The sequence below is a fragment of the Amblyomma maculatum genome, chromosome 9 (genome assembly GCF_055883805.1).
Source record: "Amblyomma maculatum isolate TAMU_Amacu chromosome 9, ASM5588380v1, whole genome shotgun sequence".
Lineage (NCBI taxonomy): Eukaryota > Metazoa > Arthropoda > Arachnida > Ixodida > Ixodidae > Amblyomma > Amblyomma maculatum.
In genome coordinates this window covers 16,334,059-16,350,715 of record NC_139352.1, presented here as the reverse complement: position 1 = coordinate 16,350,715, position 16,657 = coordinate 16,334,059, and the positions used below count along the sequence as shown (strand labels likewise).

The following is a 16,657-nucleotide window of genomic DNA, read 5'->3' as shown; positions in this document are numbered from 1 at the left end:
TGCTTGCATCCAAAAAGTCTGCCAGTATCAGATTCCAGCTTGGACGCATATTGGACAGATCTGTTTGAATATACCTAGGGGGGAGCTTCGGCGTCAAAAGATTGGCTAGATCTTTTAACGGTACTGCCAGAATATCTATGTCGGCCTGGAGGCCTCTGAGTCGCTCCAAGCAGTTAGCTGCTTGGGCGTAAAAGGGCGAAGGAGAAGGTACATCGCCAGTGTCGTCTTCTTCTGTGCTGCAGCATTCCACATGGTGTTCTCCGCTTGGCGTACTTGCGTCCGTGTGGCAGCTTTGCGCTCGGCGGCCTCAGTTATACTGTTCGACCAGAAGCCGTATTTCCGACGCAGGGACTGTACATACACGTGTACACCATTGTGCGCGGATGCCCTTAAGGTGCACTTATACTCCGTTTCATACATCAGGTGCAACGCAGCCGAAGCTACGCAAATAGTCCGCAAGAAAAAGAAGGCGTATCACTACGCGCTCGTTTTGTGGCCGAGTGGTTCTTGCGGAAACGGGATTCCGAGCATATACGTTTGCAATAACATGCTTCGCATACCTAGACATCTTCGCAGTGCGGATCTTAGACAAAAATGAGCACCGAAGAACCATTTTCTCAAAAAGAGATGCGCAGCGCGAAGGGCAGAGCCAGCTCCATCTAGTAACACAGCTGGCAAGGTTGCGAGGCAGCGAAAACGCGACACGAACGAAAACGACATAAAAACATACAAATTCACCGAATTCCGATCCTTTCTTCCTAAAAAAGGTGCTCGTTATGAAGTTAATGGCAAATGTAAGATGTATTAAGCTTGCAGACAAAATAACTATGATTTCTTCTCGTCAAGAGCAGGCACTATTTTTCATCGCGGATGCGGAGAGCGCAAACAAGAGCTGTAGCTTTGGCAGCGTTGCACTTGATGTATGAAACGGAGTAAGGGAACACCTTCCGTGCCCAGCGGATGTCTTCCATGGTGCGTAAGCGCGCCTCATATTCAATTTTGCTGTGGGCCTCGCGGGCTTCAAAGGTCGACCATCCCATGTCGCCCTGAATCGCCTCAACAGCAACTCGACCGAGGCAGCCAAACGCTATCCGGCCCACTTCGCGCTGTCCGCGCTCGAGGCACACGGTGGCGTTGGTTAAAAGTCAGGCCTGGCACATGCACACCCATCCATAAGTCACGTACCAACATATCGATTGCAGCCCCACAGGCATTGTCGGCGTAAGATGTTAGATGCACGGGGGGATTTCACCTTTAGGTGCTTGTCATGTGCCACTATAGAGCATCTTCCGTGCTCAGCTGTACTCCCAGGTACCGATATTTGGTTGTTTGCGGTATGTTGTGTCTGTTGGGCAGCAGTGCCGCAGGATTGGCGTCGGACGGGCCCGAGAACCGGAGCACAGTTGATTTGGTGAGGTTAAATACAGTCCCAGTGTAGCCAGGTGCTCTGCAAAAACTGTTACCAGCCGCTGCACGTGTGCCTTCGTTTCAGCCAGCATCACAATATCATCCGCAAATGTTAGTAGCAGCTGTTCCACTTCTGACGTGTATAACATGTATAATAATTGTCAAAAATATACGGCCCAATGGGTTCATTCGTAAGCACTCTAACTAGGCTCCTGGAAGCAATACTGCAATATAACGGTAATCATAGAAGAGAGGGAGAGCTAGATTTGTCGTGTATGAGGTTTTGGACACTGAAGATGCGTAACGAGCCCTGTTACGGGATTCAAAACCAAAACCCTTGGGCTGTATATTTTTGACAAAGATACATTAGCGGGGATAGGGGACACCCCTGCTTTAGGCCCCGTCGGACAGCGGCTGGTTTTCAGGTTGTCTGTAACGCCACCCTCGACATTTTTATTGCAGGTACGTTTTGTCAATGGCGCTACCTGCTACAATTATCGTACGTGGCTCTGCTATTCCACTTTTATTTGTTTCTCGTAAATTTTGTAGCTGATAATTGTTACCAGTTGAACAAAGGAACGAAAGCCCGAAACCTTAAGTTATATTTGCCGAAAAAAAGAAACAAAAAAAAAAAAAACAAGCCATGGAGCATTTCAGTCGTGTTTAAAATATTTCATGGGGTCTCGCGCCTTCAAACGCACCACAAAAAAAGTAGCTGAAATCACACCAACCGTGCACATTATTCGAGAGTCGTAGAACAAAACCGATGCTTATCCACTGACCGCGAAGTGTAAAATTTTTTCACGCAAAACCTCAGCACCGCTAAAAGCTGGCTACTTGAAAAGTTTAACGTTTTCTTTTAGCTATTCTACAAAAAACAGTAACATTAATCAAAAATGACTTTTACACTAAATGAGGCTGGCAAATAATATTTTCAGGAAATAGCAAACTGCGCACGACCTTCAACTGTGCAAAAAATCTCCGCAGCACAGTGCATGTCTTGAAAGTTATTGTACATATATTTTCCTGTTTTTTACACTTTTCAAAGGCGCGTGGCTAATAAACAAAGCTGTACACATTATTATAAATGCTTAACTGTGTTCATTAGCATCTCATCTCAAAACATCTCGAATGTTTCTTTTCTGGGTGTACAAGGTTTTTCACTATTTTGCCTTTCCTGAGACAAGTAGAGCTGAAAAGCCATTTCTTACTTTCACGTTTTCCTTTACAGCCCAAACACCTTTGCAACTAGTTATAAACCAAATAAAGGTATGGAAAGCAGAGAAAATAAGCTTTTCGAAGATGTTAAAACCGCATTTATAAATCAAATGAGTGAGGCACAGCTGGCGTACGAATATCGCCAAAAATGTGGCCTCTTCACCGCTGAAGTTGGACCACCAGTACTTGTTGCAGTGAAAAGAAGCAGGAGCAGCTTTCTACTTTCTCTCAGATGTTTGCAGCACTGCCAAAGGTAGAGGCACCCCGGCCCAATTAGGATCACGCGCGCTACAATAGGCAATTGTGCTCCTACCGCCTCTCGCCCCCCAAATTGGCGGGGGTGACAGTAGGAGCACAATTATCTATTATAGTGCGCGGGGCCAGAGGCACTTAGGAGCACAATGGCAAGGGCAGTGCTGCAGATATCTTGTGAGATGAAGTATAGTTGTGAACGTGTCCCAGGGGAAGCATGACAAACAGGCCAAAACCAGTCAGTCTATAGTGGTCCTGGTCAGCCCAAGTATGTGGTACCCTGTCCGGAAAGATCTAGAGAGAGGGTAAACTTTAATTGGTTCACGGAATTGGGGTCTATCGCCTGAATGGGTCACCAGCACTGGTCTTCGGCTTATTCAAGATAAGTACTCGCATGGCAAAGAGGGAGTCAATTTGGGTATTTTGAAAGCATGCAAGGTTGCACCTTTCAAGCCACGGTCCTTCACAATGGATCGCGAAACCTGATAGCAGCCGCAGAGGATCCAAATTAAGCACACAACCTACTAGTGGCATTCCATCTCTCCTTTCTCAGAAAAGAATGATATGTGTCTACTGAGCCTGTCTTCCTTTTGCGCTAACCCCTTTTGTACCAAGTTCAGGAAGTGAAAACGCCGCGTAAGCGAGGAGGATTTTCGTGTCATGTGGTCACGTCTGTGCAAGGCTGCATCAAGCCAGGGGGAAAGCAGCTGGTCCATGAAAGTTTTTTCTTTTTTTTTCGGGAAGTGCAAAACTGTTAACAACAAAGGCAGAAAGCTTAAAACTGGCAAAACATTGTGTGTTAACCTGTCTCTTCCGGCTCATTGTTCTGCTACTTCTTTCCCGAGAGCTGGACGCCGTTTATGTTAACTTATCTTGTGAGGTTCTGCTGACAGTGGTGCAAAAATGTCAGCCTCTTTATGATGTATGAAACCTTCCCCCCCTCGCAAGTCTAGTAGAGACTGAGACTACTAAAACCAGCCTTCAAAAGCGCTTAGCGAGAAAAAGCTGTCGATCTCGTGACCTCACTCAGTCGCTCATTTCCAAGCTCGGACTTTCACACCTCCTCCTCTTATTTGCACGTGATAGGAACAGGTCTGCGGACTTTCTCTTTCCTTCTCGGCGTTATTTCCCTTTCCTTCTTTAGCGTTTCTATTTCGCAGACCTTGCAATTTGCAAACAGTTTGCGATCAACACTCGAACTAGGCGAGTCGATCTTCGCTCAAGACCGCCTTCTCCGAGCACCTAGTACGTGTGTGCTGAAGCTTCCAGCAACCCCGATCTTACCGGCAGTATACGGAACCCGAGGGCAAATGTTCCAGCAGGCAAGCAGGGCAGCTATGGAAAGTCAGCCAGGTCTCCAGCGCGCCGGACATCAATACGTTGTACGAGGATACGACTCTTTCGTCGACTGCCGGCTACTCACGTTTGCGGATCGGCTACCTGACGCGCGGTTCTGCTTCCTGTGCCGGGAGGTGCAGCCCGTCCTGTGGATGATCTCGTGCGGACACGTGATGTGCAAAACCTGCCTTCACGCTGTCTACATGATCGGCGACGCAAACAGTCAGAGCAGTGAAATATATCTCGGTACCTGCCCCGAAGACAACATCAGTTTCAATATGGGCCAAGTCACGATGCTGAGCTTCGACATCGAGAGTCTGCAGACTGTGTGCGTGTACTGCCCCAACTTCGAACATGGCTGCAGACACAGCAGCGAGCTTCAATACCTTGAGGAGCACTACCTATGGCGCTGTGCCTATCATCCCAAATGGTGTTATTGCTGCCGAAGGTACATCCGTGCCTGCGACGTCATCCGCCACCGCTATTACTGCACTAGACTTCAAGACCAGCTTTGGGCCTTTCGATACTCACACGGTGGAATAAGCTTCGTCTAGACCACCAAGGTCCAGCCGTCGCGTTCGGGAGCAGCGGCAAGCCAGAATACAGTGCAACCAGTGTGGGGAGGCCCTTCTCGTCGACATCCTTGCAAGCAGTGAAGAAAAAAAGCAGCACATCGTCAGCTCATGAAAAGAACTGTTAAATTGGGCGAGGACTTCAAAAAATCTTGAGTCTTCACTACTCCGTTGAATGCGCTGCTAGAAGCAAGTCCCGTGAAAGCCACTCTCAAACGTGGCGTCCCTTGAAGGAATCGTAAAAGGTGCACTGTTTGCCACCGGTGGATCAGTAGATCAGATTGCAATGCACGCTCGTGGGCATGCCCGCCTTTGGGGCTTTGGGCCCGTTCTCGCTGCTCGAGACTGAGCTGCTTCAAATATTGCTGCCTTGATTTACAAATTCCGGTTATTTTTTCCTTCTAGTTTCCTTGCTTTGTTATGACCTTGGTTATTCTTTAATTGTCTTTATTATTTAATCAAGCATTTTTTATATTCCTGTCAGTATTTTTCTCAGTCTTATTAAATTGCATGCATTTCAATTCTACTTTTTGTCATTCTTGCTTGAAAATTATTCTGTATATACTTGGATACGTTCTGTCATTCTTGCTTACAAATTATTCTGTATATACTTGGATATGTTGCGATTGAATTGACCATAAATATTCTTCTTATCTCTCATGCAAGTGTCCGCACGTGTTCCTTCTATCGCCAACCGCAACTGTACGCGCACATTCACTTCACGAAGGGCATTGAATGCAATGCAAAGTGGTCCTTTATTACCTGCGAAGTTGCCATCGTTGCCTTATGTACTCACAGAGTGAAGGCATCATCTGCATTAGTCATTAAAATTTCGAAGTATCTTGTTGAACGATAAATCGGACCTTGATTCTGTACGTGCTCAAGCGGCAATACATGGGTGTGATACATACGTCCTCAGGAGCTAGTGCAGTAATATACGTTAGTGGATGCAGGCATTATAGTCAAGTGTGACTAGTGTTGGAGCACTGATGTAGTTTTTAAAAGAATCCATTACCATACAAAATTTTATGATCCATTTGCTGAATGCAAGCAGTGAACTTTAAAAATTATTCAAGCTCAGTAGCGAGGAATTTGCGATAAATGCTTAGATAGATTTCACGAGAATTAATGAAAACAGAATTTATGTTGTCTCGATTCGTCTCGAAGGGCTTTTTTATCAATTTATTATTTGGCACTATTCAGTTAAATTAGCTAATATTCGCTGATTTGATTGCTTAATGCATTGATATTATGAGAGGTAAACGCAGTACAGTCATCTGCATGCACAATGCAATGTGATGACGATGACAGGAATGGTGGTAAAGCATTGGAATAAATTAAAAATAAAAGAGGGCTGAGGAAGAAGCTTTAGGGAACTCCTACAATAATAATATTTGATTCTGAACCAGGTAATTAAGAGTAAATCATTAATGAGAATGAGGAATCCAGCTGTGATCAGGGTTGACACAGCAAATGGTGGATGATAGGTATCCTTCACTCGTGCTTCTTGAAACGGTATTAATACCGTTTCTTGGGCTAGTTGGTTCATATTTGTACTGTGAAAAACTGCGCCGAACTAAACACACCACAAGAAAGAAGACGGGACAAAGGCGCTACTCACAACTGAATTTATTGATACCCACGAGTGATCTTATATAGGCGAAGTTTCCAAAGGGAAAGAAGGATGGGGAGAAAGATAAGGGAAATCATCAAACGACCATCGAGAACGCAAGGAAACGGCATCTCTGATTTTAACACGTCGTTGGAGCGCCTCACGAAGGTAAGAAACGAAGAAGGGAAAGTCGAAAGAATTTCGCTGCTTTTTCTTTTGTGTCGTCTCGCTGGAAAGACAGCGCGGTGTCATTTCATTGTCTTCGAAGAAAAGCAGATGACCGACCACGGTGAGCTCTACGGATCAAAAACTTCAGGATTATAACACGTGACTGCGGCTATATGCAAGTTTGTTCAAAGCATATGTCACTGGGGACAAATTATCTTTTCCCTGTAAGCATCACATTCCCTCTTGAAGTCTGATTTAATATTGAACAATCATGTTGTGATCATGATTCCATTTATTAAGTACACTTTCATGCTGAATTAGCCATCCAATTTATGGTATTATCCACGACTGTGTTTCTGTTTATTGGCGTTTGCCTTCGACTAGTGAGCCTTGAAGTTAACAAGCTAAGGTTCCAGTGCGCCCGAGCAGTTAACAATATTTCGCTCGGTCGGTGATCGGGTACAGACGGCGAATTGATTACAGAGGCAGAATACGATTGATGTAAACCACTATGAGCTCGAAACGACTACTGCGTGTTTTTTTTTTTTTCGTTTTTATATCGTTAATCTTTGTGCATCGTACGTAATCGAATATCCACAGAAGCTGTAAAATTCAGTTGTGGCACTTGCGGAGTTAAAGCTTGGTCAAGTGAGCTGTTAATCAGCTCTATACATTTGCAGCCAGCTTACGCAGTAATCGGTAGAAGTTAATAGCTATGAAGGCAAAGAATGCATGCTGCCCTTCAGGGAATCCTTGTATAGCGAAGTCAGTCTGAAGTATAAACCGCAAAAGAACTTACGTGTAGCAGTGAGTAATTATGATGCACAAACCTTTCAGAAATGCGTGTGCAATTGCATTCCACCAAGTTCGGCTCAGGGGTAAAGCATATGCTACCTTCAACAAGATCTCGTGCGTCTCACGCCGCAAGGCAATCACCTTCGTGCACAAGGCGATGATTTAGGTGCAATCCTTCAATTCAATCAAAAGGAACTACGTACTTGGCGCTCTAATTCGATCGTCTTCAACAAAGTATCACGATTCGACACACTACGTTTCGGCACGACTACCGGTGAAAATGCGGGTGCACCCCCAGCCTAAAGCTGATGATGATGATATCACAGACGTACCCTTTTCAACGGATGGATGTCGGTTTACACTCGCCCGACCAAAAAGACTAACAAAATTAAAGAGTAAGTATGAGCGGAGCTCAGCATGTAGTGTCCCATCATCAGTCATACCCTCGCACATCCACATCCACCACTCAACCAGGCGACGCTTGCAGACTGCCACTGTTTGTTTGTTCTTTTTCTTCTTTCTTCCTTTCACTTTTGGCCGGCGCACCAGTTCTGGTGCCGACCCGTTTCAAAGGGTATGGCTATATTCTAGTTCAATGGCCCTGAGCATCGTCATCATCATCAGCTGCCGGTTTCATCTGGCCAAATCCGAGCGTTTCATCGGGATAAGGATGATGATGGTGACTCTCGGGGTCATACTACAGTGAACTGTAGTCATACCCTTTCAAACGGGTCGGCACCAGAACTGGTGCACAGGCCAAAGGTGAAAAAGAGAGGCAAGAAAAGTCTAGGCAGAAGAGAGAATCCGCACTGCACTCATTCCCCACGCCGCACAACAAAAAAAAATTAGAGGCTTATCAAGGTTAAGCCCAGTGGATGCGAAGCATGTTAAGCAGCTGCCTCAGTGTGGATGGGGCTAAGTAACGGAGACGTGGTTTTAGGTTAATCGTCGTACTTTATTCTTTGCAGCCCGACAAACACACTCTTATGGTGCGCGGGCATCGAGGCACCCTAGTGGAGGCCTCCGCCAGGCGACATCCGACGGCGCGATATGAGGCCCCATCTGTAGCCGGTGGGACGTCATCACGTGACGTCACATCATGTGATCTCACTTCAAGGTTAATGGTGGCCACCGCCGGGAGGCGACCGACGGCGCGATATTAGCGATATGACAAGCTTTAGGGGTAGCTCGGCTGGAAACGCAGATTGGCCCAAAATTTGTGACGTCATATATGACGTCACAGACAACGTCATGGGTCACGTGATATTTTATGATGTCATGTCCGGATGTAGGGCGCACGTGTTTTCCCTAGGCTGTCCCTGGATTCCCCATGCTTTTCAGAGCGCCCGGGCGCGACCCGGCGGCATGGCCGACGGTGTCGGCGGCGCGCCGCAAGCAATCGGCAGCTGCCCAGCCGATGGCCGTCGGCGGAGAGGCACGAGGCCTAGCTTGCATGCGGTGCGGACACCGTGGAAACGGCAGCGACGTCAAATAACATATGCACGCTTCGAGCCGCGAAGAGGTTTCCGAACCAGCTTGTCACACCACACGAATTGCCGGGGAAATCACAGTTTATTGCTTTTCCTTTATCTAGATCTGTGTGAGACCTTTCGGCAACAAAAACAATCGAGGTTCGCCAAAGCAGTGTGACCTGTTCGTAGGCCGGCCGGGCGAATTTTCCAGTAACAACTGCACACCATGTTTGCGGTGATTCCGCTCTTCTGCACATTTCGTATATTAGCAAAACGTTTCCTTGCAAAATAGCTTTCTCGGTGCGACGTCTTTCAGGCGCGCAGGCTGTCGGCAACGGTCGTCCGTCCCGTTGCCACGCGTCCCGATATAATTCGGTCTTTTTCTAAGCGAAATAGTTCATTATGAATTGTTTTAACCAGAAATGCGCTCGGTGACCGCTCTTATTGGCTAAAAAGGGCCTAATTTCCTCACTCCAAACTAATGCGCCGGCGAAGGCATATGATGCCGGCCGGCAACACCGCGGCGTCGGCGCTATTATAAGCACATCCTAGCTGCAATAGCTAGCTAGTCGATGACTGTAGGGGGCAAAAAAAAAAAAAAAGGTTTGAGGAGAAAGGGAATAGAGATACGTACTAGGTCATTCGACTCTAAAATGTTTTAGGTCAGAATTGTGATGCTGGGAGTGATATGTCGATTAGGAAAAAAAAACTAAATAAGCTGCAGTATTAAAGGATGACCTCTCACTGTTTTGGTTACCCTGTTGTTAAAAACAATTAGGTGCCTAATGAATATACTATTCTCATTTGGGCTATGATTATTATAAAACTATGTAAGTCATTTCACATTGATCAGGGCTTGTTTTAGATTAAGTGTAATAAAGCAAATCCCCATCTTGCACTTGGAGCATAATGCCTTCATACCTCAAATTAAGTTGATGGATCATATAATAAAGTCGCAATTAATAAAACCGGATTTCAGAACATTCAGCCTCAGGATTTCAGGCTAACAAGAAGAAATGTTGTACATTGTTACTAAGGAGGTCATGTTATATATGGGTAACTATAGCAGCATTATAAGATGTGTACTTATTAAGTAGTACAGAACTGTGCGTAGCCTTTAGAAAACATGAAAATATTGCAGCGTATATCACGTGAATAGTAATGGCATTGTATATTTTGTAAGTGTCAGCATATGTTTGGTGTCAAATTGGGATCCATGTGATGCATGCATCTTTTAATGACTTAGTGCTTGTTCTAATGCAACGCATGGACCATTTCAGCTTGTCATGCCTTCGCATGTCTAATATGTAATAAACAGCGTCTTACGTCTTATGCATTTCTTTCACGGCAACAAGTTTTGCATCAGTCATATGTGTCAGTTGTGATCTTTAACTGGACCTGTAGCCTGAAACAGACTGCTGACTGCCATCACAAATTTGTTTATTATATATTCAAACACTGCATTTATTTTTGTTCATAAAAACATTGAAATGCTTTAATAACTTTCATTGCCTTGAGTAAATGTTTGTCATTCGTTACATTGATTGCTTGCAGTCCAGAAATTCTTTACATCCTTATTTGACTATACCTTACACTTACAAACACGTATAAAGTTATATATGTGCTACACTATTTTTCCTTCCATTTAGTATCTCTTTCACACAACCTCAGAGTTTAAAGACAATTATTTATCAAACAGCACTTGTGAATATATCGAAGTGGACACTTTTTTAATTGCACAATGATGGCATAATGCAATGAAGGATAAGCTAATGTGGTCCACCATTTCAGTTTGCAAAAGACTTATGAAAGAGAAAGGTAGCATGCACTATAGCCAATTTTTAACAAAATTTTCTGGGCATATGCCACCTTTTATGCAACTAATATGTCAACAGCAAAAAAAAAAAAAAAGAAACCCTTTCTTATACATTACTAAGGTGTAAAGATGAGTAAAACGAGTATTTGCTGAATTTCGGGCTGTCCAGACATTGTGGGATTGCTTTTCAGGATATAAAAAGGCATTTCTTTTAGCATAAAGGGGGGGTTAGAAACCTTGCTGTCCCCATAGGGGTGTGAGGACTGCACTGGGTGCAGTGCTCAGTGCTCAGGAAAGTGTGGCTGGGAATGGGGGGGGGGGAGAGGGTGGTAATGCAAAGAGTGCAGTTAGAGAAATATATGCAAGGCAATTCACATGCTGCAATACTGTGGGCCTTAAGTTCTTTTCCTCAAGAGAATGCTTTCTCTCTTTTGTTGCTGTAAGAGAAGGTTATTGTTAAAATGAGAGATACAAGTCAGTCCATCATGAAATCGAACCTGACGACCCCCACTATCACTCCGCTGCTGAAGACCACTTTGAGACTAAATGTATTCTGTTAGGAAGGCTTCACTGCTCATTGGTACCTTTTTTATTTGCAAGGAGGCTACAGTAGTCTATGCCATTGCTTTTCTATGTTGCTTGCACCTATAGCATGCAATACCTGAAGTAGTAAATGCTGCACAATTTCATTTGCAGACAAAGCACCTATACCTTGACAAAGTAGTGGTAAAGATGGATGATTTAAAGCTCTTTCTCAAAGATGATGTGTGGCCACAGTGTGCAAGGCTATTGAGCAGAAATTCATAAAATCAAATGAGCTCAGAATATCAGTAGACAGGCGCCAGAAGTTCAAAAAGAGTATGGTAGGGGAATGTGTCTGAGGTTCAGGGTTTTCATTGCAGGAAGGAAATAAAAGGGGCGATGCTTGACTGCACTGGTAGATTTTATGCCGAGCTCTGCATTAAATCAAAAGCGATTTTAGAAGCCGCAGAACATATCTGGTCCTCTTGAAGTGAAGAGATTTCTTTATTCTACTGAGAGACCTCTCAAGCCTTAAAGTATGTATTCCGAAGCTTACATCCTTCTACGACAAGCTGTCTGATAGAACACATTTCATCGAAATGCCTTCGGTGAGGAGACACCTCAAATTAAAGTGGCAAGCATTGGACTCGAAGAGGCCAACAGTTGGGCAGCATTGGAGTTCCCCATATTGAGATTTTCTAGAGCCTCTCCCCAGCCTGCAACTATTCCTAATATATGAGTGTCTGTTGTATCCTGTGAGAGGAGGAGGTTGCGTCCTGTGAGGAAGAGGACCTATGATGGGTCAGTGCACGCTTTCAGATCTTGCATTATCATCTCTCGTAGGTGAGCTGGCAAAAAACATTGATTTTGACAAATCGAGTAGCAGCTTTGAAGCCTTAAAGACCGGAAAATGAAAATGTTGGCATGTCGGGTTTTTTTTTTTTTTTTTTTTTTGCTTTATGCTCTTTAGATCAATACCAGCTTTCAAAACAAGATTTATAATATCTGAAATTAGTTGCTCAAAGCAAGATGACTTCAGTGTTTCCCACTTTTTGTACACAAGCGATTTCTATAATTGATCGAGGGGTATGCTTATTTCATTTGTGCGGCAGGATTAATTATGCACCCCTCTGCAAAATTTGTCTTTTACAGCGTAGTTGTTGAAGGCCTCAATTATGACTGCTTGTTTGTTTTTGTAACTTCAGTTCTCTTCTGTGTGTTCGAGTTGTCCTTTCACTATTAGCATGCTTACTTCTCAAATGGCATTTCTACGCCCATATTTGCATGTGAACGCTCAGTCTAACATTCTAACTGGTTCGTATTTACTTTATTCTTTGTCACTGTGGCCGATGTAATTGCAGTTGTCTTGTGCATGTTCAAAGCTTTCAACAGTCCTTATGAAGAGTTTGTGGAAGCATAAAAAATATGAACTACAATAAAGCACATTGGCCAGTTCTCAAGGCTTTTGCTGGCACTGCGCTATGCCTGATCTAAACGAAATTGTTCACAATGGCACCGTGTTATAATCCTGGTCGCATCTGCCAGTTTGCCACTTTTTAGTTACTGTGTGTGTTACCAAGTATTTCTACATGCTCAAAGTTTGCAATTCTAGTGGTTTTTATATGCCCTTTTATTTGAGTGGTCCCAATCTAGAAATTCATCTGTCAAAAACCTCTACTTAGTTCTTCACAAATGCACCTTTCTTAAGAAAAGAAAAAAATATGACATATGCCCCTCGTAATATAGCTTATTATCAGTTGTGGGGTATGCATGGTACGTTGAAGTCTTAAGAAATGAAGGAAAAAAATGCCTCGGCTTGCACCATATGTTGTGCGATACGAAAAACGAACTTCCCCAATCGAAAAAAAGCCTTGACGACAAAGTAGTTGATGGTATTGAGCTCAAGTGCGTTCATAAAGAAGGGGGGGGGTTGCCCCATGTTATTGCACCGGATGTCGCAGACGTATACGCCATTGGGGGTTAGAAATGGAGTGCTTTCATGGGATACAGAGGAACGAATACAACCGGTCATGGAGACTGCAAACATGCGCCTTATCTGCATTTGTGCCCTCGTTTTTGTGTTCTTTCTGAGCTGTAAACCATCAACAGGTAGCAAGGCTCGCATGCAACGGGTACCTTATACGCATGAATGTTGATCCCAGTTGAATTCCAGTTGGGGATCCATTGTTATCCAACTGGTGTGAACTGGAAGTTTGTTCCTTAAACCATTTACATCAGTTAGGATTTTTGCCTGGGTTGTTTCAAAGTAATGTAGAAATGTTGTCGGTGTTGTTCAAGTTACTGCCTATGAAGCAACACAATTTTGCAAAAAAAAAAATGGTTGTGAGCCGCCTCATGCATTTATTTTTTCGTTTTGAAAATGTTTCAAGCTACAATAATTGCCATGTCACTTTGCGTAAAAGAAGTTCTAGCTTTTTACAGGAATGGTTTTAGAGTGTGCTAAAGAAAGAAAGTGTAAAGAAAGATGGAATAGTGACATATGGCCTTTTTTATGCATGATGTTTGTGTGCCGCTCATGAAGTGAAAAGATATCTCTGTTGGTTAACGGCTTTGCACTCAGTGGATTAGTCATGCAGTGTTGCATGACAGACTACCGAAGGCCCAATACATCCTACAAAAGACTAAAAATAAGAAAACATGACGATGAAGTTGAAGGCCCATGATCTGCCAGGAAACAATGGGGTGGCTCTGAGAAGGACTTTTATATTGGCAGTAGTAAGGATGGCAGTCCTCTGCTTTGTGGCTCTTCACTTCGCAGTGACAACACTGGTGTATATAATGCACTAATACCTATTGTAGTTTTGACCATGCTGTCAGTTATTCTGAGAGCTGCGGCAGTGAGCATCAGCCAGTGCTCTAAGTTTCAAGTGTTCATTTGTAAAAGATGTGTTCTAGATCCTGCTAAAGAGTCTTGTATTATCCAATTGAGATTCCAGAATTTACACTTTCTCTAGAAGCCCTCATTCCATTTAGGCATCTTTTCATTCTTTCCAATTAGAATTTTCAGTCCTAATTGAATTTCCATAATCAAATGTCTTCCAGTTTCCAGATGGCCTCCCAGCTGGAATAAGTACTTAGTCCCAACTGCATAGTTTTAACTCTCTTTAAAGAAGCAATTTATTTTTATTATGGGCTGCTAAATTATGGTCATCTTACGGATTAGAATTGATATTCCTAATGAACATCCAAACTGAATGGACAATTGTTATGCATGGTGAAAATGTAATTCAAACTACATTTCAATGATGCATTGTGTGTGCGCTGGCTAAGATGTTAAAGGAAGCTGGTGCATTTCGCTCCCTAGTAAAAATACACCCAAACATATTAGATTTCAATAGGCTTTGCAGTTAAAAATTTTGCAACTAATTTCAAAGTCCAATCTGGAGTCAATGATTTCAATTCGAGCATATTAGATAGTCTCGAGAGCTAAATTAAACGTTTCAGAGAGCAACTCATGCACTTAGGTCCTGGACCCATTTACAAAGGAGCAGCAGACGTTAGCTGCAGAGTAGGATAAAAAAATTTACACATTATTTAAAAAAAAGTGCAAGAATTAGAGACTCTATCCTCACCGCGCTGTAGCAGTAGTGGTACTCCCTCGCCCTTCTCCCCGTACACTATGCTCTCTCCGTGGTTGCGCTTTTTTTTTGTGGTTGTTGTTTTTTTTTTTCGTTTTCATGCTTCTTCCTACGCGCCGAAGAGAAGGAGCTGAACATTGTCCCAGGAGCGTTTTGGTTTTTCCATTGCACCTCGTTTGTTTTCCGAGCGTCATCAGATGACGCTCGGTTCTCAGACTTCCGGTCGTCGCGCCTGTTTTCCCCCGAGCGTCATATTCTAGAGCACTATACCCTTGCATTCACGGTCTGCCTTTCCCGTCCCGTCTGCGTTTGCATAGCTTTCAACCTTGTCTGCTGTCTTCCTCGGCCGCCGGTGTCTTCAGTTTCTTGACCTCTCGGAATTGTGTGCGACAGCAGCCCGAACTACTCGGGTCGTTCCCGAGCGCATACCTGCAGGTGGGAGTCCACATATACTGGCGGCCGCCGCGGAGGGAGCACTTTCCTTCATATCCCTGTCCCATTCCGCGCAAATTAGCGTGCACTCCTGCCGAGCACGGCTTTCTACAAGACCGCTTTCTTCTCTCGCGCTGCCTGGGTCAGTCTCTTTGGTACCGTCTCCTGCGGTTTGACCAACGGCGGCCGGTGACCCCTCGCGGAGTTGACGCGATAGCATCGACTTTGCATGGATGCTGGCAGACGATCGAGCGTGCGAGTTGCCCGCGTGCAAACATATGTCGTCGTCGCTTTTAGTCCGGAGCTGCTTTCATTATGGTCGGCGAGAGGCATCTCTTGTGCATAACGAATGGAATGTATACGCGTACGTATCACCGACGAGAGCACGGACTGATGATCGCTACAGAGTTTGGATATCGGATGACAGGTGAGCACGAATTATTCGTCCGCAAATCTTAAAATTGAGATTAACAAAGAGGATAGTGTAGTGTTTTTTTTTTGTTTTTTTTTTTGACGTCCTTTCGCACATCGTTTAGGAAGTGCCAATGCGCAACGTGCACGCGTGTTTATCTCATGTGCACGCATCGTCCGAGCCAGAATCGACGGCGCAAAACATCAGCAAAGCAGCTCGGCACATTCAGTTCGGCAGCGCAGGTTGTCACTGATTTTCGCACCGACCCGCAAGAATCGCGCACATGAGTATGCGAGCAGCTACGCTAGAGACGCAGCGAAGCGGGTGATTCCAAAAGGCCGTCCGCCGTGGCTTCGACGCAAATAAGGCCTAGCGACGACCAGGGAGCAGCGCACGATCGGAGTGCCGTCGGTCGCAGCGCCCGCGGACGGCATCTCTGCGGTAACCTGGCGACATCCGGTGCTGCACATAAGCGGTGCGAATTTGTGTACTTTCGCGATGAAGCTGAGGACAGACCTTTTTTGACGCACGTTTCATTTACACGAAGGTTGATGCTGCCTTTTTAATCGGTACGGTGTTGAATCGGACCTGCGTGCTCTTTTCGCACTGCTGCACCGATGCGCACTTTCAGTCAGACGCACATAGTTTAGGAAGTGCCAATGCGTAACGTGCACGCGTGTTTTATCTCATGTGTACGCATCGGCCGATCCAGAAACAACGGCGCAAAACATGAGCAAAGCATGCTCGCCGCATGCAGTTCGGCAGCGCAGGTTGTGACTGTTTTCCGAAGCTACACGTAAGAATAGTGCACAGGAGCACGCGTGCAACTACACCAGAGACGCAGCGAAGCGGACGATTCTAAAATGCCGTCCGCCGTGGCTGCGATGCAAAAGAAACAAGGCCTAGCGACGAGCAGGGAGCAGCGCACGACCGGAGTGCCGTCGGCCGCAGCGCCCGCGCCTGGCGGCATCGGGTGTTGCACTTAAGCGGTGCGAATTTGTGTACTTTCGCGATGAAGCTGAGGGTACACCTTTTTTTGACG

At 44.9% G+C, this 16,657-nt stretch overlaps 1 protein-coding gene across 1 annotated transcript in view; it reads left to right on the top strand.

Annotated features, from left to right (window-relative positions):
• The first annotated feature begins 6,306 nt into the window (after window positions 1-6,306).
• Window positions 6,307-16,657, top strand: part of l(2)k09022 (HEAT repeat containing 1 homolog l(2)k09022) — a 127,586-nt gene continuing 117,235 nt past the window's right edge. Inside the window, exon 1 of the mRNA XM_084578264.1 lies at window positions 6,307-6,567. The gene's annotated coding sequence lies outside the window, so the exon portion shown is untranslated. The remainder of the gene's footprint in view (window positions 6,568-16,657) is intronic.